Raw genomic sequence first — 25,235 nt, 5'->3', positions numbered from 1 at the left:
GTTCACCAGGAAATGTTGGTGCTGTGTTTTCAACAGCTGTTACAAAATGCTTATTATTTGTATGATTTGCAAGAGCATTGTGTGGCGACTACTGTCAATTTTAACTAAATTTTCCTATAACTATTTATTCAATATATAAAATATACAATTGTACAAATATGTACAAAAAGAGAATAACATGTAATGTAATTCATTCCCTAAAATCACGTTTGCTTTGAATGTTATTGTCATTGAAAAATGAAACTGAACATATTTTCACATTCCTTTAAAAGAGATCTCTGTGAGGAAAAAAAATGTAGAAATGCCTGCGTAAAGAGAAACAGCAAGGATATAAATGATTGGCTTTTATTATTCGTGCAAAAAAGTGTCCTTGGTAGCATCATTGTTTTAAAAGCTTTATAATTGCGCGTGAGTAATTAGTTCGTTCTTCTACGTAAGCAAGGTAAGCAAATCTTTCCCATTATGTATGGAGCATTTTAATGACAGTGTTCATCTAATTAAAATTCTCGTTTCAATAAGAAAATGAAATACGTATTAATATTAGGTGAAATAATTAAATGTTTATTAATAACAAAATTTCATCGAAATTACTTCGCAGAATTTGTTTCTTGAATTAACTGCAGGAACATATTATGTTGTAATATTATATATTACTATTACGTGTTAATATTAAATATTATTATTATGTTATAGTATTAAGTAAGTCGATCGCATAGTAGTTATGCAAAACCGCAATACTGCGCTAAATTAATAATAATTTTTATTATCATACGCTTTTTGAATAATTTTCAAAAATAAAAGAATGCCAGCCTTATAAAGAAACAATTTGTTTCACCCAAAAATATTAACCCCAGAAATTCATGAAAATTCAACAAATGAAAACATTAAAAAAATAATGCTTTACATTGTAGGTAATTGTATAAGGAACAATGTGTCCTTTACAAAGTCAGTTTTTCTGTTCTATGCAACATTGTTCGGGCAGTATTGTGTATGTAGTGTTAGGTATGAAACATTCTTTTAAAAATAGAATAATGAACAAATGTACGTGTTCGATTGATAAAATGTACGATAAACAATAAAAATATAATTCTGTATTATAAATCAATTGGATTGAGACAATTTGAAGAAATCTGACCAGATATTGGCCTTTCTTGGTTAAAATGTTTTTAAGCAAATTTCCCAGAAAAATGGTGGATCGAACGCGTTCACGTTAAAGTCTGAAAATTTGGCGCCGTATATCACGGCGCGTCACTGAACGTTTGAAGAAACAAATGGCTTTCAATATACAGCTTCCGTTGCAATCGACAAGTAAGCCGTAACTCATGACCCGGAATTTAAACGATACCGAAATTACACTAACCAACAGCGTGGCTCGATTCATGAAAATTCTGCCCCCAAGATTTACGAGATTAACGCCAGTGAACTATTAGAGACATTAATCACCCATGAAATGATCCTGACATCCTCGTTTGTCAAATCATAATTTATATATTCTTAATATTGGAAAACATTTATTCAAGTGTATATTATGATGGAAGGCAAAAATCAAAATTGTGTGATAGTTTTCTAGTAATGAAAAAAACTTTCCCTTAATCATCCAAATTATGTATGGTTGCAAAAGCTAGTTTTAGTCGAAAAAATTGTTGATGTACCTAGACTTTGAGTTTACATTTTTTGCTGTTTTTTTAATTTTGTATATAGTAATTTTTTGTTATTTGTTTTTAAAATTTTTGATGTGTTACTTTTTCTAGAGGCTAAACGTAAAAAATAACGTTTCCTTTTAAAATGAAATTAATGTAAGAAGACAGTTAATTTTCTTTTAAAGAAAACGTCAGAAATGATCCAATATAAATGAGAAATTCAAGAAATCTTGTAAAATGGTAGTTTTTGTTACTCTACTCCTAAATCTCTTCATAAAAAATTATTGCTATGTAGTATGAAAAATTACCTAGCGAAAACAAAAAGTAAATTAATGAAAAAGTCACAAAAAGCTCATAGAATCGATAAAAATAATGATTTCTTAGTGGCTTGCGGTACCTCCAAAAATTTGCTGACCAAGTTCAAATTCTGACAACTGAAACAGTACTGTAAAATACAGGTTGTACCCACTATTAGATGTCATAAATAACAATAAAAAATTTCGTTTCTATATTTCGTTCTATCCTAATGTATATTTTAGTTTTATGAAGTAATATTCAATTTTTGTAATATTCAATTTTTGTAATATTCAATTCTGTGAACCTTCTCACATTAGATATAATAAAAACTAAATAACTTATATTTTTAATATAATCGTTTGCAGAAACAATGAATAAATATTATTTCTACAGAATTACTGTTTTAAATCATCAAGTCAGTATATCTGAAGTTCAAAATAAATCAAGCTCTATAAAACAATAATATATTTGAAAAAAATGTTCCTTTATGAACCCACGTGTAATGTGATTTATGTCAAAATTTAACTAGAAAATCAGTGTGCAAAGTGTATTTTTTTCAAGATTCTAGTATATTTTATATTACACTTCAAAGAATATTTCTTTGTGATTATTATTAATATATCTACTATAATATAGGTAGTGCAATTTATATAAATTTTACTTAGAAAATCAGTGTGTGTGTGCACAGTCTATTTTTTCCAAAATTGTACTACTTGTATACAGTAAATTTTCGTTATAAATAGACACGCTTGAATCGACACTTCCATGAGAATTTTTCACCTTGAAAGCGAAGACTGCAGTTTTCTAACAGAAGCGTTTCAGTCACGCAAATAAAATATTTAAGTCGCAACAACTCGGTTGCCACTTAGTTCGTAATGTGCATACGAATATGTACTCTGCATTGCGGTAAATTCCACATCACACGTTCATGCACCACTGCATTACTCTGACACTTGCTCTGTACATAGACAATTCGATACCATACAACTTTTGTTTGAAACAATTTTTCGTATTACAAACAGTTCACAAGCAATTCATGTGGCACACTTAGCAGAATTACCCTGTATTGAGTGCAAACAAACAACAACAGACATCTTCGATATTTTTTTAATTCATATAAAAATTTAAGGAATCTGTCAGAATTTCATGAAATACAAGTATATTATCGGATGGCAAAACTATGTATTTAAGGGTTAAAGATATCGTGTCATTTTACATTTTTTTTCAAATCAGAATAAGCATTAAAAAAAAAATTGAAAAAGCTTAATACAGAAAATATTTATTACCCTTTAATTATCGAAGTGTAATCGTGCATTTCTTTACGTCTGCCTTTTTGAGGCTGACTGAAAACGCAAGACAAAGGAAAAGCAGGTCAGTTTATTGCACGCGACGAGTTGAAATGCTTCTATTCCTTTCGTTAAAGTGCAGCGAAATCTCTGTATCTGTAAAGAGTGGTTCCAGAAACTGGGACACGTCATATCTCTTTTTTTTTGGACCTGGATAGGAAGAAAATAAGAGGAAAAAGTCGAATAGTTTGAAAAGATCCGACTTCCTGGCCTTGCTTTTCCTAGGAGCAGAGTGTTAGTTGCAAGCTGATCTTGTCGCTCTTTTTTTCATCAATCTGCGTATGTACACCTTCGTTTATAAGTATTAAGACACCTGCTGGTCCCGTACAAAACGTAATAGTTGATGCACATTACATAACTTTTACTAGTTTCTTCATGCAATCATATTGGCAAAAATATACGTTGAGGTGCATGTACAGTAAAGTCGCCTTAACTGCGCGAAACTCGGGTATTCGTATTCGAAACTTTCGATTACACTAGTTTAGTGTATATCTACTAGTTATAAGGACCTGGACGTCACATAATAATTTCTATGTTTTTCAGGCGATGTAGTGAATTTTTTATTCCAATTTCGGCCCCAAAAAATGAAATTTTTCTTAAGTTTCGTTCGATTCCGCCTAAACTATTGGGCCGATTGGAAAACAATGTATGAAAGAATCGCATGTAATTTAATTACCGTCAACTATTACGCGAGATATGGCCAAAAACGTCGGGTTTGCCTTTTTAAAAAATTACCAAAATATTTATCGGGCGATATCTCAGAAACGTATCCGTAGAATTACATCTCGTGTCGATTTTTGAGTTTAGGGGACCACCTCCTATAAGAATTTCAAAGTGGAGTCTGGATCACATAGAATTTTTTGGATTTTGTAAACTAGTGTTATTCATTCGACTCGGAATCAGAAAAGATGATTTCGCGATAGGGTCACAGCAGATGTCGAGGGGAAGACGCAAAAAAATTTATATACAGTAAATCGTCGTTAAGTGCTCGTCATTGACAAGGTGAGGTCCTCAGGCGTAATACTGACTTTTTAATGAGGTTTAACACAGTGATAGAACTTGGAATTCTGAAGCCAATGATATTTATTTCAGCCGTATGTGGCCATTGTTTTATGAACTATTTAATTCATCGAATACTGTACCATCACAGCTCGTCGTATGAGTAACTTTCAACCAGTGAACTATTGCTACTGATACGGTGTATATTTACCTACATTTGGATAGAAGAACCTTTTAGGCCCTCTTTTTATTTTATAACGAAATATGTAATAAGACAGTAAAGTCGCCTTAACTGCGTAAAATTTGGAATCGTATGCGCGCAGTAAGCATGGACGGTATTAAATACAATTTAATGTCAACAGTGACAGGCGCAGAAAAGGATAGTGAGTGAAAAAAAAGAGGGATTGAGCGTCGAGGCAGCGTCACGGGTTTGAATACCTGCGTATTGATGAAACAACACTAATTCTCAGTTTGACTGCCTTGACTCTTAGCTCTCCATTTTGCCACTAGTGGGGATCACGAGTGGGCAGTTAACGTAGAGGCCTTTCCGCGCAGTTAAAGCGACTTTACTGTATTTGTTATTTATATCATTAACTGTTTTTTCATATTATTCTTATTTATTCCACAAATTATGGAATTTAATCTAAATTATTGTCATAAAAAATCGTAACAGACTATCATCGTGACAGATCTATCTATAAATCCAATTGGGAAACGTAAAGCTTGTATCCGCTGTTACTAATAATTAATAATAAGGACATCCTTAAATGGAGCTTGTAAACTGCGACTTTAATTTCGTTTATAGTTTAATAATAGGGAGCAAAAGTTTGATACTCGTTATACGAGTACTGGCGTAAACTAACTTGCTTTTCGATGGAAACGATAATGAAGTCTGATGTGGACTAGGGTAAATGTCTCAATTACTGCCAGTGTCCCTAATACTGTAACATTATTTATATTACTTAATAAAAATATAAGTATAAAGAATTGTGTACAGAAAAATTGTATTATTAAATTGGTTATTAAAATTATTATTAAATACATGTATGTACCTGGTATTTATAAATTAATGTTGAAACACGGAAGTGTCATTTGAGCGTCAAAAATACGACTACGTAAGTAGGAAATGGTGGCGAAAACATACTAAAGAAAGATCCGTAATTTTACTATTCAATTCATGTACACATATACATGGTGTCTCACGTAACACTTACTACGATTTGTCAAGCACTTCCAGTGATCTGACGAAAAGTCTTTTAAACAAAAGTTGATCAGTTTGTAATTGTCAACATGTTAAAAACAAAATTCTCAGAAAATTTTTGTGGATAAAATGTCAAGGTGACCTTCATTTTTTGAATTGCATTACATATTTTTGACTTCGTAGTATGGTAGCTCATGTCAAGACGAGTTCAACCACCTAGTACATTGTGACCTTGAATTCACCATTACTGTCGTACTAAGACGTTAGCGTTTGTTTACAGGAATGGTAATAAAGTACGACAGTAATGGTATTTTAGAATTATTTAAATTGAAATATCTCCTGAACTACTAACTTTTCAACATATATAAGTTAGTACTTTTTTATAACGAATGTCCAGCTCCATCGATTGATGTATTAAAAAATACCTCATTCCATTTAAAAAAACAAAGTTGACCGTTATATAACCTTTATGCGTCTACTCACGAAAAAACTAACAACATCAGAATATGCTCCACTCGATACCATTCAAACCTCGCTGAAACATTTTTTGCTACAAGTAACAATAGCGAGTAAATCAAGATGTCAAAATCGGGTGAGACACCCTGTATAAGAATTGTTTTAATTTTTTAGGTAACAGTTATAGGGTTACTGGGACTGCTCGCAGAGTTTATTTAATTATCCATTATTTCTTCATATTTAACACGTTCTCTGCCAGACCGTTTTTTGAAGACTTCCCGTTCAAGCCGCGTGGGGCGTATACGCCCCACGCTTTACATTTGTATTATTTTGTTTCTGGCGTATGCCTTACAATATTTAAAATAATCCAAAAATCATAATTATCAAGGAAAGGTTGTATAGTTTAACATGCATAACACAACAAACCAATAAATTTATTTTTCTAGGAATTAGTTTAACAAATAACTGGCTGAACATTATTATGCCAAGCGAGTGGCATCCTCACATATAATTTTTTTTATCATGCCTATATCAATTTAAAATATAACATTTTAGTTAAATTCAAGTTTGTATGCAATTACAAAGGGATGTTACGTTGAACTTTGTTAAAACATGGCAAACATAAGTGTGGTTTATCCACACAACTATCGCAGAATGTTACAACTTTTACAGTGCAGTTTCTTGCCGACTGGGTATTGTATCAACGACACGCGAATAAATGACTGATCGGAATAAGAGAAATGCGGTTAAAACAAGTCACAGTAAAGAAAAATTGCCCATCACGCCGCGTGGGGCGTATACGCCCCACGATTAAATGAGGGCATCAGCAATAGTATTAAGATGTCCATAATTGACTCCATAATGAATTTTTAAAAAATTCTTCATTTTACAATGATAATACCAAATGGCTTGAACGGAAAGTTCAGCGTGGGGCGTATACGCCCCCGGTAATATTAGATAATATTATGTTCTAAACGAAAATGATTTTTAGGTTAAGCAACACGTGAAATGACTGAATGAAGTTACGCCACAATTTTAAGGTGGCATTAATTACGATATCTATCTTATATGATTGAGTAAACTCTCCATGATTAACTTCAATGCGTTGCACGCAATGTAACACTTTAAATTTTCGTGACTACTACGTATTAATATTATATTTTCTGCATTTTTCATCCATTCTGGTTAACGGTACCATCAACTACGTGGTTATACCGATAATTACAAAACGACCCTTTTCTTTAAATATTCTTTAAATATCTCCTACATTCGTGTCCTTATACATTTCCATTTAAAGTTTCCTATTTTGTTCTACTTTTAAGTGCATTAATTACGCGTCCTCGATCCCTCTGTCCTTGTCCTTCCATTATTTCTTCGCCGTCCTCAGCTTATCATGCAAACTTCTTAATCCTAGTATTTTTAATTAAAATCTTCTCTTCTCTGTTACCGAATACCCCTTCATTTTTCACAGTTAACTTTTTAAGAACGAAAGTATTTCCACGTTCACCCGAAAAAAATGTTCACAGAGTGAGTCATTTAAATTGGATCCCTTTGATTATCTTCGAAACTGTTAATGATACAATGTGAGTAGTTTTTGTGTAGCTAGTGGCATAGAGGAAATATGGAGGTCGAATTTGTCTTTTTAAATGGAATATAGTCGATGTTAATACATACAAGTAGATGCATTTCTTTGTCTTTATGCATATTAGAGCCCCATTTTAATAATAAAATTGTTTCGGGTGAAAGTTGAATGTATTCAAGGGGTAAATAATTCGATGTGAGTAGTTTTTGTGTAGCTAGTAGCATAGAGGACATATGAAGGTCGAATTTGTTTTTCTTTCAAACGGAATTTAGTTGATGCTACTACATACAAGTACATGTATTTTTTATTTTTATGTACATCAGAGTTCCAATTTAATAATAAAATTGTTTGTACACAATTCTTTGTACGTTACGTTTCTATTAAGTAAAATAAATGACAGTATTAGGGACATTGGGTAGTAATTGGGACATTTGCCTTGTTAACATTCAAGAGATGTTTCCACCTTATAAAACAAAACCTTAGTACAGAATGAAAATCCTGTTTGTCACTTCTATCGAGGTGCTGCACAAAATGTTCTCAGTTTTAACAAAATCAGAATTTTGTATGAAACAAATAATCACAATTTTCCTGTAAAGAATTTAATTTTCGTTGCTTTAGAGACGAACTACGACCTATGTAATGTCGATCACCATAAAAAACACTGTTCCTGAGACTCTGCTAACGTAATCTGGAGGAGGGAAATCATACTGAACAGAATGAGGCAACGAGGAACGATTTATGCTCGTATTACTCAAAGCTTTCGAGTTTACGACTACTAGTGTACACCTTCAGGACCGGGGTTTCTTTTTTTTTTTTACGATTCCGGCCTGTGGTCACGTCGTCCAGATTTTATGTCTTATAGTGTCTTACGGTTTACCGACCAACAGCAACGAAGTTCAAGGATGAAGCCTTAAACCGACCGTTACTTTACGAGGAAACGTTATTGTAGGCCCTGGAAATTATATGTTACTATATTTGAAGCAATGAAACGTACACCGCCAAAGGGCAAACGAAATCTACGATTAGTACCGCTTTCTAGGTAAAATCAATTTAATAAATAAATTAAAATTGAACTTTGCAAAAGCAATTCATTTTTTAAAGGGTCCATTCTACTTTGAATTGAATGCGTAAAATAAGGAAATATCACGTATTTTGTGATACAAAACTTTTATCCTGTTTTCGTTGTTTTCGTTGTACTGTCTATAGGAAATTTTGTTTAAATATTTTGAAATTAGCATATCTTCATAAATCAACAGAAACGTTTTTTTTTAATGTAGTATAATTTTTATAATACACTTCATTAATTATGAAATACCGAATTCTATATTTGCAATCTCCTCGAAGATTTTATGGGATTCTGTATGGGCAAAATCAACTGAAATTGTAGAATACATTTTTTCGTAAGAAATCTTCTCTGTTGGAAAAGTGTCTTTCTGAACGTATAATTCGTAACATATAGTTACTGTTTTTGATATATTATGCAGTCAACTTACTACAGATAGTTGAAGTCATGTACTGTTAACACGTTGATTTCCACAGTGAAAATGGCCGTATGTCGCCAGACACACTTTATTTCGTTTTTGAAGTCACAAATCGTCGAAAATATATCTTAAGGGGTCATTCTACTTTGACGACCGAAAAAGTTAAGCTATCTTTTGGGATTTATTCCTCAATGAATACAATGTGTAATTAAATGCACCTTGTTATTATTTTTTGACCTATTTATAAATAATATAAAAAAATTGCAAAAACAATTTTATTATTAACAATTTCATAATCACTTATGTAATACATTTTTTTTCCTTTGTGTCTTTCATTTGCTGGAATTCTAGTGCCGAATATTGTTAGCAATACAATAAAAACTTGTAAAACTTAAATTTCTTTCAAATATTTCAAGAGGGTTTACTATCAAATGTAAGAAAAATGGGCTCCATCACGTATAATAACATCGTAATGTCAATTATTATACATAACGATAATAAAAGTAAAAAAAGATGTTTATAGGAAAAGAATGAAAAATGGCACTAAACGTTTTCAAAATGTTAAAATGTTGTGAATCATTTATATGTCATGTAATATAGACAAAAATGCAAACAGAAATATTTTTTCGTAATTGTTAAATAATTTGGAAATCACAGGATTAATCATTCAATATTTACACAGTATTAGGCATAACATGAAAATCGGTACCATTTACCAAGTAAAAAGTGAAAGTATTTTTTTTTTCTAAAAAGGGACAAGGAAATACGATACATCCTGTGTAAGGAAAGTGACATCTTCGATCCAAGCCATTAAGTTTCCCGAGCACTTTGGGCAGTGTCCAGCTTCACTTTCCACCGGAAGTCGTTCGACGTTTCTCGAGCAGAACGTACAGGAAAGATATGTATACAGGGTGTAATGAAAATGTTGGAGGACCCGGAAATGGCAGACTCGTGAAGTGATTTGAAACAAGTTTTTCCTTAGCAGAAATGTTTTCTGAGGCTTTGTTAACGAGATATTAACGAAAAACCGCGACCAATCAGAGCGCGAGTCTAGCGGCCGAGTTCTGATTGGTCGGGGTTTATCGTTAATATCTCGTTAACAAAGTCTCAGTTAACATTTTTGCTAAGGAAAAAATTGTTTCAAGTCACCTCACGGTCTTCTATTTTCGGGTCCTCCAACATTTTTGTTACACCCTGTATACAGGGCGTTAATAAAAATGTGGGACACTTTTACAGGGTGAATTTTACACGCCAAAGTAACAAAGGAAGGCACGGAAGTGTCCCCCTCCGATTTTGACGAAACTTCGTATGTCTGTTAAGCAGTCAAAAATAAGGGGTACGTATTTTTTTTATCGGCTGAGACGCGACTTTAAGACGGGAAACCGCGCCTCGAAGTTTCGATCCGAAATTTTTTTGTTATAAACAAATTATATTTTGGACCATTTGTTTGCACCATATAATTCTACATAAAAAACCGCAAACTTCGTCCATTAGAAGTTTTCGTGTATCTCCTCTGGTTTTCGAGATAGTACTTTCGGGTCGACATTTCGAGGGGTAGTTTCACCCCTTAAAGTCGCGTCTCAGTCGATAAAAAAAATACGTATTCCTTATTTTTGACTGCTTAACAGACAGGTGAAGTTTCATCAAAATCGGAGGGGGGCACTTCCGTGCCTTCCCTTGTAAGAGGAAAGGCTCCTCCTCGCCGACAAAAGAAGGTGCGAGTAACTGCTTCTCTATACGTTAACTGTTCTGTCGATCGGTCTGATCTCGTACAGCCCGCCTTAACTGCGCACGCATATCTGTCACGACCACAGAAAAGGACAGTTAAGAGCCGAGGCAGCCGAAAGTTGCATTACTGTTGTCTTATTGATACGTCGGCTTTTAATCTTCTTTGGGCTTCTTCTCGCACATTTGTTGGCTCGTGAAAAGGAACTAATTATATGCTTGACTGGTTCCACAGGGCCCCTCCAGTCGTGGGTACGACGCGTGAACAGTTAACGTAGAGGCCTTTCTGCCGCGCAGTTAAAGCGACTTCACCGTACCATGAACAATTAATTACTAAATTAAGCCTTAATATGTAATACACTCGCAAACTTTTATGCGTGATAAACGTAATATTGAACAAACGGTGTGTGAATGCATGATCTGAGAAAGTGTGAATATAAAAAGAATGAGTGAATGTAACTGAATTGTGTAAGTAGTTTCTAATGTCAACGTGGGCAAAATGTAACTATAAATGGAGTTCAAATAAAAAAAAGAAATGTTTAGTTTTAAGTAAACAACTATTACAGTTAAAATCAAAAAAAGAAATCTTGTTATGTTCTAAATAAAACATTATTACAGTTAAAAAAAAAAGGAAATGATAGTTTCGTATGTAGAATTCACCCTGTGAACGTGTCCAACATTTTTAGGAACACCCGGTATACATATATACTTCCTCTGATTTCGTCCATTCCAGCTTAAAGCGCAAAGTCGGACAAACCCCTAGGTTGTAAATGACTGACTTTCGCTTTCCTCGAAGTATGTAAGCGTGGAGTAAGTACGTATTGTCACGGAAGCTCGACTCGTGCCACGTTTCGTCGGTGCCTTTTCCATCAGCGTGCATACAGCCGCCTTTGGAATTCTGTCGTCAAGGAGATGGCACGTACCTCCACTCGTTCGCAATGCAGCCACCGGAAGCCTCGTTTCGCCATCAGGCTCGGAGATTCGTCTCCATGTACCTACTTATTTCGTAGACAGAGCTTTGTCGAATATTTTACAAGACTTTGACGTGCAATATTTTCTTCAAAGGTCGTGGACTGGGCTGAACATTCGATTGTACTGGGTGTCGTGGAAGAAATGTTACCATTTTGTTTTGCTGTTGAAGGTACGTTAGTATTCGTTTGACAGTCTTGTAGTGTGGATCATAGAATTTTGTGGACGTTTGACGCCTTCACAACGTGTTATTGTGATAAAAACTTACTGTCGAAAACAATCGTCTGTTGTGGAAACAGAAAGAAAATTACGAGAAATTTTCTGTTGTGAACTTGTGACTAGTATATCCACTATTCGTAGTTCAATTAAAACTTTAGAAACTTTTTTTTATTGTGGCTGATAGGTCAGAGTGGTAGTCCTTTTAGTGCACGGTCGAACGACAGCAATGTATATGTGAGCAATAACGATACGATGGAAATTTTGAAAGAAATGTTTGCTGGACGAATTATGTCAAAAAGTGGTGATATTGGAAAATAAAACACTGAATTTAAGAAGATAAGTGACATTTTAAGGGTGGCTAACGTAAAAAGTGATTATTTTAGAAAATAATTACAGTAATTTTGTTCTTAATGCTCGAAACTCGGGCCTGCTTTGGAACAGTTATCCTATAAGGAAACTACTTCCGCATCGCATAAATTTCAGGTCGGCAAAAATTAAAATTAGTAGTGGGGATGAAGCAGAAGCATTTAACATAGAAATCTTTCCGAGCATTTATCGAGAATTTACTGTATTCACACTTTTACTGCCCCATCAGCCAAATATGGGTGACACGTACACTGCAAGGAGGCTGGATTATTTAAATGCCGTTAGAAAAATTTTGCTTAATATTAATATCGCGCAGTATATTTAAAAACAAGACCAACAGTATTTATTAACTGAACGCATATATTTTCGATGATTTATCACTTGAAAGACGAAATAAAGCAGAGTTGGGTAAAATGTAATCTAATGACAAAATCTAAATTACAATTACAATGTCATTGCAAGAAAATTGCAAATACAATTAGAATGTAATTCTAAAATTACAATGTAATTGTAATTGTAATTGTCTTCCAATTACATTGTAATTGTGATTTAGATTTTGTAATTAGATTACAATTATATTGTAATTGTGATTTGGGTTTTCTAATTAGATTACAATTATATTGTAATTATGATATAGATTTTGTAATGGGATTACAATTACATTGTAATTGTGACTTAGATTTTGTAATTACATTACATTTTGCCCAACCCTAAAATTGTGTCTTGCGATGTACGGCCGATTTCACTGTGGCAGTCAACGCGTTAACAGTATCTACAAGCTTTCAACTATCTGCATTACAGTATGTCAAAAACATTAACTATATGTTATGAATTATACGTGTAGAAAGACATTTGTCCAACACGGAAGATTTCATACAAAAGAATGTATTTTATAATTTCAGTTGACTTTGCCCATACAGAATCATATAAAATTATCTTCGAGAAGATTGGAAATATAGAATTCGTTATTTCATAATTAACGAACTGTAGAAATAACAAATTATGTTATGAAAATTATACTACATTAAAAAAACCTTTTTTTCTTGATTTCTAAAAATATGATATACCGTTACGGATCTAGTTCCTGATCACTTAGAGTAACTATCGTTGTCTTTTGAACGTATATGTAGAAAAATTAACCAAATTGAACGGAATTGTTGTTATTGGAATAAATCTATGTTTTAATTTTAATTTGGTATTAAGAAAAGTGCAGAAATAGTAATAATTAATTTCTAATTCAGCTTTTAATGTAAGAAGTGCAAGGGTAGCAATTTCTGATCACCTAAATTATATTTGTATTTTACTCTGAGCTATCAAATTTTACGTATAAATCTCAAAATAATTAATAATTATTTAATCATTTTTCGACAGAAACTTTTATTACAGTAAACTTGTATGGTGTTTGTAAATCAAACTGATCAGGAAGTGGGTCCATAACAGTATTTCAATATATTTAAACAAAATTTCCTATGTACAGTACAAAGTCACAACGAAAATAAAATAAAAATGTTATATTTCAAAACAAATTACATTTCCTTATTTTACGCATTAAATTATGTGTCCCGAACAAGTGCAAGCTACAGTATTGGGCAACTGTAGATTGCAATTATTACTCTGTTCCAGACAGATGAAATTGACAGCCTATAATTGTTCAATCTTCAACTCGAATAAACATGGTTACGTAATAATGGTTCTCGTGTAAAATGAATGGAGATCAGTGATGACAGATAATGTATTTGGTTACACGAATAATTGCAGCACCAGCTGAGTTATTATTATTACTGTTCTTATTAAAAATGGAATTTGAGGAAAAAATGGGAAAATATAAAAACATTATTATTATATCCTGAATATTGCATGATGTTCAAGGTATTGGGTCAATGCGAAATTTTTTATGAATTTTGCTTTGAAAGAGTAGACTAATAGTAACTGTAACGATAATTCAATGAAATATATAATGATTCTTTTATAACAGATGTATCTTCAATGGAAATTTGTATTCTAACAAAGAATTTTGTGAAAGTGTAGACTAATAACAAATTTAATGATAATGTAATGAAATACGTAACAAATGTACTATTATTTGTAATAGAAAGTAAGTTTTATTGTAATAAAAACGTTTCTGAAATAGTATTATTCATTGAATTTATATAATTATATTAATAAATTTACAATTTACCACATAGTGCAATTGACATAACAGCTTCTTCAATCACAAATGTTTTTTATGTTGTTTTTAACGTTTATTCCTTCCGTTTTCAATTTTAACTTTATTCAATTTCAGTTTTATTTTAAACAATTAAACACACTTTTGCCCTAAACAATTTACTATGTTAAATTGACAGATAATATATTAACATAATTATTTATTGTTTCTACAAAACCATAGGGATCATCTTAATTGCAGAAAACCCACAACAACTTTTACTGACAATACAATCAATTTTGAAACATATATAGGGTGAGTCACTAGAAACAAAACACCTAAATATTTTTGTTAGAACTCGAGATAGGAGATAATGTCAGAGGAAAAGTTACACTGTTCAAACAGATCTTTTTTTTCATATTATCTTCAAGGATATTTAATCAATGACAACTTGAAACTGTACAATTATTTCATTTGAATTAAATCAAACGTTTAAAATGACGCCACTGGACAGTAATTAAAGCAAGTAAACATTTTGTAACACTCTGAAGTGTCGACTCAATCGTTTCCGATAACATGGATACGCAAACCCTAATTATTCTCTTTCATGTTCCCTGGCGTGGTTGATTGCTCGTGGTAAACCAAATTTCACACGTGAATGTTCACGTTGATCGATCCTAAATTAGCGAGTCCAAGATCATTTCCAGGTCGTAATATACTACATACATATGTCGTTGAACTCGTCCTGGCATCAGTTACTACGCCATGAAGTTAGAAATAGAAATACGCGGTGCCATTTAAAAAACTCTGTTTATCTTTAAAAATAATCTCGAATATAACGTTAAACAAAAGACCTGTTTGTATCCCCATGCTTGTCTTCCTGTACAGTACATCTCTCCTCTTTCACATTTTCTCCTATTTTCAATTCCAACAGAGATATTTGGATGATCTGTTCCTTGTGACTCATCCTCTACATATATCGTCAACTTGCTTCGTTTTGTTCACGTTTCGTAACAAATTATGAATAAAAGATACAACTGATCCAAGACTCGCTGGGAACCACTTATACGTGAATTACTTAACAACCTAAGTAAAGTGGACACGTATGATTAATGGAAGTCAATTATTAAATCGTTGCATTTGAAACGTCGACTGTTTTAGTGGCAGTTTATGTTTCATTCAACGTCGAAGAATCTTGTTGGCTAAATTATTATACGTGCACATATATGCTTGCAATTACAATATTATTAAAAACTTAAAATTTTGAAACTAATTTTCAGAACATATTATTAATTGTAGCTTTCTTGCTGAAAGCTTGTTTACAATTGGTATCAAAAACGTAAAAGCTTCATGGAGTTTATTTTAATATTTTCAAGTGTAAATAGACAGAAACATTTTATTGGAATTTTATTTTAATGTTTGTTGCAATCCAATTTAAATAGTTTTATTTAGTTTCACTTCTACACCATATAGTCACTTTGTTCAGTACGTCTTTTGTTTAAAAATAATGTTTTCTGGAGTTTGTCTTGAAATGTGGCATATAGTTTTTACGTGTAAATACATAAATAGTTTTACTTCTAAACCAAATAGCTTTTTTTCTTAGTACTTCTTGTGTTTAAAAATAATGTTTCCTGAAGTTCACCTCTGATTAAAACTCATCAAGTACAAATACACAGATAGATTTTAGCTGAAATTCCATTCGAATCCATCACCTGTTTTAATTCGTGTTAAATACTTTTATGTAGTCATCACCACAAACCAAATAGTGTCTCGTAAAAAGTATAGAACAAGCTTTAACTTAATATAAAAACACTGACCACTATCAACAATTTTCATTCATAAAAGTGTAACCAAAATATGAGTCGTTCACAGTTCACCTAACTCCACTTTTTAAATTCTTTCAAGTTTTAGTACCAAAGCACTCGATTGATGGTTAACATCCTTAACTTAAATTTCCATGATAATTTCTGTTAAGTTGATCTGTTCATATAGAGCAGTAAAACCATTTCACATGCAACAACCTAACAAACATTTTCGGGAACAATGAATAAATTACGAACCCTTCTTCACTTCCGTTTAAACAGAAGATTCGGAAATTTACAACGATCCAACGAAAAATCACATTACACAGTACAGGCACAGGGTATCTGGGAAGTTCGATTTATGCTGACGCTTAGACGCAACAACATTCACTGGCTTCTGCGTCTTGGAATCCCCTGCTACGCGCAGTTTTTTCGTTCAGCACCGGCGAAAGTGCTATTTCTGCTGTGGGGAAGACCACATCCCCGAGGAGATATGCAAGGGAAATGGTAATGGGAGCATGAGGAAGTCGAGGCTGGTACGTTGTACGAGCACGTACACCTCCAGGAATCAAACTTCCAAACCTTCTCGAAGTGAAACAAACAACTGGATAAGGAAGGAAATTGTTGCGATTCAAACTTTCTTCGAATCGAGATTCAGCGAGTTATTTTAATATTTCAACGGTGTGAAATTTAGAACTCCATTGCTTTAGTAGATTATCCACTATAAATAAAAAAAACGTTGAATAAAATCTTACATTAACTATTTTATCGTAATAATGTGAATTTTAAAAGGGAAACAAATAAGTAGATAAGGAAGGAAATTGTTGCGATTCAAACTTTCTTCGAATCGAGATTCAGCGAGTTATTTTATATTTCAACAGTGTGAAATTTAGAACTCCATTGCTTTAGTAGATTATCCACTATAAATAAAAAAAACGTTGAATAAAATCTTACATTAACTATTTTATCGTAATAATGTGAATTTTAGAAGGGAAACAAATAAGTAAGTAGATGAGGAAGAAAATTGTTGCGATTCAAACTTTCTTCGAATCGAGATTCAGCGAGTTACTTTAATATTCGGACACTGTGAAATTTAGAATTCCATTCCTTTGGTAGATTATTCACGATGAATAAGGAAAATGTTCAATAAAATCTTACATTTATCGTAATAATGTGAATTTTAGAAGTGATACAAATAACTAGATAAGGAAGAAAATTGTTGCGATTCAAACTTTCTTCGAATCGAGATTCAGCGAGTTATTTTAATATTTCAACAGTGTCAAATTTAGAACTCCCTTCCTTTAATAGATTATCCAGGATGAATAAAGAAAACGTTCATTGAAATCTTACATTTATCATAATAATGTGAATTTTAGAAGTGAAACAAATAACTGGATAAGGAGGAAAATTCTTGAATTTCAAATTTCTTTGATTAGAGGTGCAGGGAGTTACTTTAATACTCAGAAATTGTGAAATTTAGAATTCCATCCCTTTGTAAGGTTATTCGTAATGAATAAGTTAGATGTCCAGTAAAATGCTACATTATCTATTTTATCATGACATACATTACCATTAACATAATATTTTCATTTAATATTATAATTTTTCAGTGTTAGAATAAATTAAGGAAATAAATATGTAACATAAGAAGCACATAAATCAGCAGTAACAAGTCGTACCTACAAATTATCAACAGTAGCACAATTTGATAGCTTGTTATTGCACAAATATGCGTCTTACTGTACACTAATTACTGAACATATCAAAATAAAGTTAAATTGTGTATCCATATATTAAGATGAAAAGAAAGGATGTACACCATTATTTAAGTCATAATAACATCGAAAACTTAAAATATGTAATTTCTCCTTCTGCTAATAATAATTTGTTAATCCACTGTAATTATAATCGTTCAAAAATACCATAATATAGGAACGACCGTTATTATGCAACAACTTCATATCGAAGAAAATTACAGACCAACGAAATTTCATTCTATTCATATAGGTAGTATAGTTTATTCGAGATCAGTATGTTCCTTTATGGGGCACGTGCGGAGGTCGAGCAACCCTCTATGGGGTTGGAAACCATTCCTCGAACCGGTATTTTCAGATACGTATCTTTTCTTAAATTCATGCACAGGGTGCGACCAGATGTGTATCACAAGTGGGCAGACAACAATCCCGCCCAAAAGTAAATCAATATTCTAGAACTCGATTTCTTGTATTGTTACTTTTTCCAAAAAATAGAACTAGAAAATTCATTGTGCTCAGGGACATATGAAAAATTCATAACATTATTGACGTCATTGGAAAATTTTATTTTTTATTTCTGTCGGGGAATGGTAATATCATCTTTTGTAAGAATAAAAATGAAAATGAAACAGTGTTCTGGTTTACAGAACAATATTTATAAGTTCGCAAGAAATTTAAATTTATTTAATTTTATATTCAGTCATTACTATGTTGTAAAATTTCTCATATAATATTCGTAATGTAATGTGTCCTTTTGAAATTTTGTTTAAATTATAACTTTATACCTATGGAGTTCAGAATTCTACTGGGTTAGTGGAAAAGTAATTTCACTCTTCGAATGTGTAAAATTGACGATACTTTTCATTAATCCTTTAATTCCTTTGATTGAATTTTCATTGGAGGGAATTACATTCATTATTAAATGGATTATTGCTATGTCAAAATTGCTGTCTTCCTTTTAATATCACAAAACGAAACAATTTTCCCTTCTAAAATATTTCACGTAAAATTTAAAATTTTTATAAGAACCCATTCGAAAATTTTTTAAATATTTTTGCACTTGGTAAATAATTCATAATTGTGTAATAAAAAAATGCTTTGAAAATTTGACAATTATGAATTATTTACCAAATGTTTTTATTTATTGAGAAAAGAAATAAATTTTTTTTTCATTTTTAAGAAAAAGGTGGAATGTTCGTTGAGCAAACCAAAGGAAAACAAGCGACGTTGCTGCTCATAGCAGACATGCGTAGAAGATACTACCAAACGCATTGAAATTTAAGTTTGCATACTTTGATCTTACTTTTTAGTATTATTTTATCGTCAACATATATTTTTCTTCCGTGCCATCATATTCTCCGTATAAAAATCTATAACCACTTAATTTTTTACGAACATGTAATATTTTGTAACTAAAGAAGAAGTGATTAACTTCTCAGTATTAACTACAGTTCCAATAGGCTCGTGTTAAAAAGAAAGTTTTATAAAGTTTCTTTTCAATAATTTTGTCGTTGACCTCGCGATTTTTCGGTACCAATCGAAAATTGAAGCCTTTAAGAATGTTCTGTTAAATTTTCAATTAAATTTATAATTATTACAAATTTGCGCGAGGCACCTTAGTGACGGCTTAAAGGCACCTCACACCTGAAATAACCGTAAAATGGACGTCTTCAAGGAGTCATGTGTTATCTGGGTGGGTACTAAAAAACGAAACAAAGTTATTAAAATATCTCACCCGGTATATTACACATATACTCGTATGTAGGCACGCTGACTATATCTTCTACGTTACGTAGTACGGTAAGTAACTATTATCTAGTTCGTTCGATTCTCTTTGACCTCTAACCCTGAAAGTTTATTGATGCGCCACTCAAGTAGTACGGTAAGGTGGCAGACTGACCTTAATCCTTTGAGTTCATTTTCCTAAAATGAAAGAAATTCTGGTCAGTTATTCTGTTAACTACCTTGACCACTGTCGATTGCAATAAATTATTACCAAAATGGACTCTTTCTATTTGGAGGCCATATAATAATTATATCGTTGTGTTTTAATAAATATATTTTGTTATGAATAAAAATCTTGATCTAGATAAATTTTTTACTAATTTTATAATGCCTCATAATATTAAATATTAAATTTGAATCATTATATTAAATCTATTATCAGCTTTAATTAAATTCATAAATTTGTATACTGGGTGTCCGGTTGTAAACAAAACATGCGAAGTATTGGAAAACTGTCCACTACGTATAACTATACTACCATTGTAACTATACTACCATGTATGAAAACATGGTTCAGACAAGAAGTGAATGATTTTAAGGGGGACATAATTTGGCGTAATTAGTTTTTTTGTAGATGGCCAGGTAGAGGTCATATGAAGGTGACATGCGTTTAAAAAGAAAAAGTATTAACCTATTTATGTCGAAAAATCATTAAGCGCATATACATTGAGATTAAAATATCTCCTAAACTAATGATTTTGTTATATAAATGGGTTAATACTTTTTTGTAGGGAATACTAAGATGGGTCGACTACTGTATTAAAACTGTAGGAATCTATTTAAAAAAACGTATGTCACCTTCATATGACCTCTACCTGGCCATCTACAAAGAAACTAATTACATCAGATTATGTTCCCCCTGAACCCATTCACTTCTTGTCTGAACTATTTCTTCATACAATGGAGTTTTTCAGTGGTAGGCATGTTTTTCTATAACGGGACACCCTGTATAATTAGACTACGGATTTTATACATTTGTAGCCTACGGGACTCTGTAAAGTACAATAAAATACAAAAATGTTGTCAGATGTTTCTGTTTCATTTTTAATCCAATAAAAAATATTCAAGGATTGAAAAAAAATTCCGACTTTCGTTCTTGTCTTCATGACTTACTTTATAAAATTTCATTTTGCGAAAAAATTCATGGTCTATTTATAATATATAAATATATGATGAGATTGTTATACTATAATAGATTATGAACGTCATTTCCCTACGTCAATCCGAATGCAAGAAAGAAGAAAATATCTAGATTTAAACAGCGAACTTTCAATCAAACTGGTTCTTATTTATAATAAGAACCAACTTGGCTTGCTTAAATGCATGTTTGTTTCTTTCAGTGAATTTTTTAGGTCACGACCACCGTTCGGTAGCCAGTTTATTTCCTTTTCACTGATTTTCAACACAAACGTTTCGCAGTACAAAATGATATTAATACGACATACTAAAAATAAACGTAATAGAAGAATATTTGTGCGGCTATTGTATCGTTAATTCCACTCAAAGATTCTAAATAAAATTCTCTTTGTTTTTTTTTATACATATCATAAGGGCTTTATGTTAAATTTTTAAATAAAATTCGTAAATTTCTTTAAAATCACTTCTAAAGTTGTCCTACCATTTTTGGCTTATTATCGTGATGTTAGCCCTTAATAGCAACTGGGACCACAAAACTGTCGAATCGCAAAGCATTACAAAGTAAAAGTATCCACATAAGATAACTATTAAAAATTCAATATACTGGCTACAGAATTGAAGCTCCGTATATGGTGTAACCCACTACAGTTACGTCCGACCCAACATGAATCATTAAACACCATTAGCTCTACCATTTTGAAACTATTTAACCCTTTAACACCCAAAATAAAAGTCTAATTTAATCCTTCAACGTTCAGATCTTTAAATTATTATTTAAAAATTATAAGACTGATACATATGTTTTATCCTGTTCTTTTGAAGTCGAAAATATCTATATTAACCCCTTAACACGCATGCTCGAGTTAACTCGAGTTTACGTTATTGGTAGGAATGTGCACGCTCGAGTTAACTCGATCAGGGTAGAACGTTACGTTACCATAATGTATATACCTCAATACACACGGGCCATGAAAAATAATCCCAAGAAAATCATGATTGTATAAAAGAAGAATTATTATTTTAGTATTTGCATAAGTTAACCTAATTTTTAATTATTTTTGTAATTTTAGGTTAAAAAGAAAATTTAGGTAAAAAGATATATCATACATATCGAGAAATACAAGCATCGAGAGAGTAACTTTTGGAAAGTTTTCTTTATTTGCAGCTGTTACTGTTTCAACCATCACTATTACTCATTGTGTTTAATTTTTTGTTGTTTTTCAAATCATTGTAGTTATTGTGTTTACATTTCAGGTATGCAAGTTGGAGAAGTAAAATTAGTGTTTTGGACTAAATATTTTATTTTATATCTTCATATGTGTAAGTATTGTACAAAAGTATATTCAAATAATGATTTCCACGAAAGAAAAAAATTGATTCATTTGACAATTATTTCAAGAAGAGCGCGTGTTAAGGGGTTCAATCCACCTATTTTTTTGTTTATTTAATTTTGGAGGGAACACTCGAATTTCTCAACTGAAAACGGTAAATACTATTTGACATTAGTGCAACTAGGGATGTTAGCTGACACGAGTCAAATATTCGTCGATGACAAAATTTAACGCACAAAAGTGCAAAATGCGTCTTGCAACTAGAACTGTAAGTATTCGGATATTCGAACTATTTGAATAATTCAAAGAATTCGGAATAATTACGAATAATTTCGGATACTTCGAATAGTACGGAGTATTCGAATAACATAAATTTTCCGATAAAGATTCAGATTTAACGTTTGAAGAGCAAATATTTCTAAAGGCCAATGTGAAAAGTATTTCACGATAAACTGCGAGATATCATATATTCCGATTCCTATTCAGTACAATCCATAATTTTATTACTTCGAATATTCGAATATGTTGGGTAATCAGAACATTTCAAATACCTCGAACAATCCGAATATTTGGAATACTACGAGTAATCCGAATATTTGAAATACTTCGAATAATCCGAATATTTCGAATACTACGAGTGATCCGAATATTTGAAATAATTCGAATAATTAGAATATTTGGATTACTCTTTATAATCCGAATATTTCGAATACTTGGAATATTTCGAAATATTCGTAACACCCCAGTGGCAACCGGTCCAACACTGAGAGTTATAGGGTTAAAAAGAGAGTCCGCGGGCGGGTTCGTTACGACAACGTCTACCGTCGAAACAGCAGTGACGTGGACGGTACTTACCAATTGAAATGTGGATCGATATCTGGCAATCAGGAACTCCGAATCATCCTGCACACACGTGTAAAGACCTACGTGATTAGTTGCACGAGAGCATAGTAGTAAAATGTCCGTTCCATTAATAATTCGAGCGTGCAATGTATTTCTGTGCTCCGTCGTTTACGTTGTCTCGTTACGTCAGAGTCACTGAACATGACTTTGAAAAATTATCTTCCTATGCAGGTTCCAGTTTTTCCATATTACCTGTTACCTAATTATTCAAATTACCCGGATACTTAATTAGCCAAATTACCCTCTTACCTAATTACCTATTACTTGTCACTGCAGCGAGCGATCAAATTGTTAGAGCCACCTGCATAAATTGACGATTTATACGATTTTACCCGTACTTTTTATAATTACGCAAGCTAAGTTTAATTTTTTGTGTATTTTTAGTGGACAATTGTTAGTTAAACATTATCCAGTGTAAAAATCTTCTTATTAATATTTTATTTGTACATTAGGAAAACATATTTTCCGTACTGTCGCTCTAATAATTTGATTACCCACTGTATGTTGTTTACTTTACAAAATGTTGGGATTTGGAAAAGGAGTTGGACATGCTGAAGAACAATTAAAGAAACTAATTTTGGCGATCATGTTTCAATACAGAATGTCCTGTACTTGGTAGAAGAATCAAGAACAAGATGACATTTCGTACAGTAGATAAGAAAAGTATTTGCATATACAGGTCCTCTATAATAAATATATTAAACAAAATTAATAATATACAGATATTAGTTCAAAGAGTATTGTAGCAAAAGTTGAATGGTATCAAAGGAGACGTAATTTGATGACAATAGTTTTCTTGTAGCTGGATGCTTAGGGGACATATGAAGGTCAACTTAATTTTTTTAAGTGGGACCATATTGTTTGTAATACATTGGTCGATGCAGCTCATCATTTCCTGTAGAAAATGATTAACCTATTTATACCGAGAAACCATTAATTTAAGACATATTTTAATTCCAAAATTGGCGCAGTGGTACTAGTGATACGATGTTTTCCGTCATAAAGTTGATGTTCACCAGTACGTCCATAGTCGTCGCATGTAATTTCGAAATTAAAACATCTCCTAAGCTAAGAGTTTTTCGACATAAATAGGTTAATAAATTTTTACAGGGAATAACGAGCTGCATCAATCAATGCATTAAGAAACATATGGTTCCATTTAAAAAAATAAAATTAACCCTTACATGTCCTCTACGTCTCCACCTACAAAAAAACTATTGTCATCAAATTACGTCTCCTTCGATACCATTCAACTCTTGTTTGAAACACTTTCTGATATCACAATTATTTTCAAAGATATTCAAGGGGATCGATTTAAATGGGACACCGTGTATAACTATGAAAAAAGTAAAAAAAGTTGTCAAATGGTACCGGATGGAACATGGACATTAGATGGTTTCCAAATGTTAAAACGTTCTTGTTAATCATTTATATTTCATGCAACGTATACACAAATACAACGAAATATCACTGGTCATTTTCTCAAAATTTGGGGATGAAAGGGTTAAGCATAATAATAAATTTCTATTCAGAATATTAATTGGAAAACATTCAGAAGGCATAGTCCTCGCAAGAAGAAGCTATGAACCGTGTATGACATTACATACACGGTATCGATTACTTATCTTTCCACTGCGCTGTACTGACACTAGTTCCCCGAGGAGTCGAGAAGTTATGTCCCTCTAACACGTCGAGAGGGTTCTACCGGGAATGTAGAAATTGTCAAGCCCAAGGGTAACGCGACCAATGACGCGATTCCAGGAAGCTATGTCTTCGCGACCTGTGACGTAGGTATCCATCTTCAGCCCGATCCCCAATCTGTTCATGGGGGCTTCCCTAACGGGGAGACATATCAGGATTTAGAGGATCAAGCGAAGATGTGGGCTGCTGGTTTTATTTTGTGGAAGGTTAAATGACTTCAAATATAGCGGAACGTCGATTATCCGAGTATCGGTTACCTGGAAGATCGATTATCGGTGGCTACAATGAGTCACCAAGCTACAGGGTGTTACTGAAATAAGGGGAGTGGAGTCATGAAAAAATATCAATGAACAATATAGCCTTGGCCAAAAGTGAGAACCCCTGATTTAGACGGT

At 32.4% G+C, this 25,235-nt stretch overlaps 1 long non-coding RNA gene across 1 annotated transcript in view; it reads right to left on the bottom strand.

Annotated features, from left to right (window-relative positions):
* LOC107186337 overlaps positions 1-23,133 on the bottom strand; it is a 32,139-nt gene extending 9,006 nt beyond the window's left edge. Inside the window, exon 1 of the long non-coding RNA XR_001516179.1 lies at positions 23,092-23,133. This is a non-coding gene — a long non-coding RNA (uncharacterized LOC107186337). The remainder of the gene's footprint in view (positions 1-23,091) is intronic.
* Positions 23,134-25,235: the final 2,102 nt, after the last annotated feature.

The sequence above is a fragment of the Dufourea novaeangliae genome, unplaced genomic scaffold (genome assembly GCF_001272555.1).
Source record: "Dufourea novaeangliae isolate 0120121106 unplaced genomic scaffold, ASM127255v1 scaffold85, whole genome shotgun sequence".
Lineage (NCBI taxonomy): Eukaryota > Metazoa > Arthropoda > Insecta > Hymenoptera > Halictidae > Dufourea > Dufourea novaeangliae.
The sequence above is the reverse complement of the archived record's forward strand: the minus strand, read 5'-3'. Positions and strand labels throughout refer to the sequence as shown.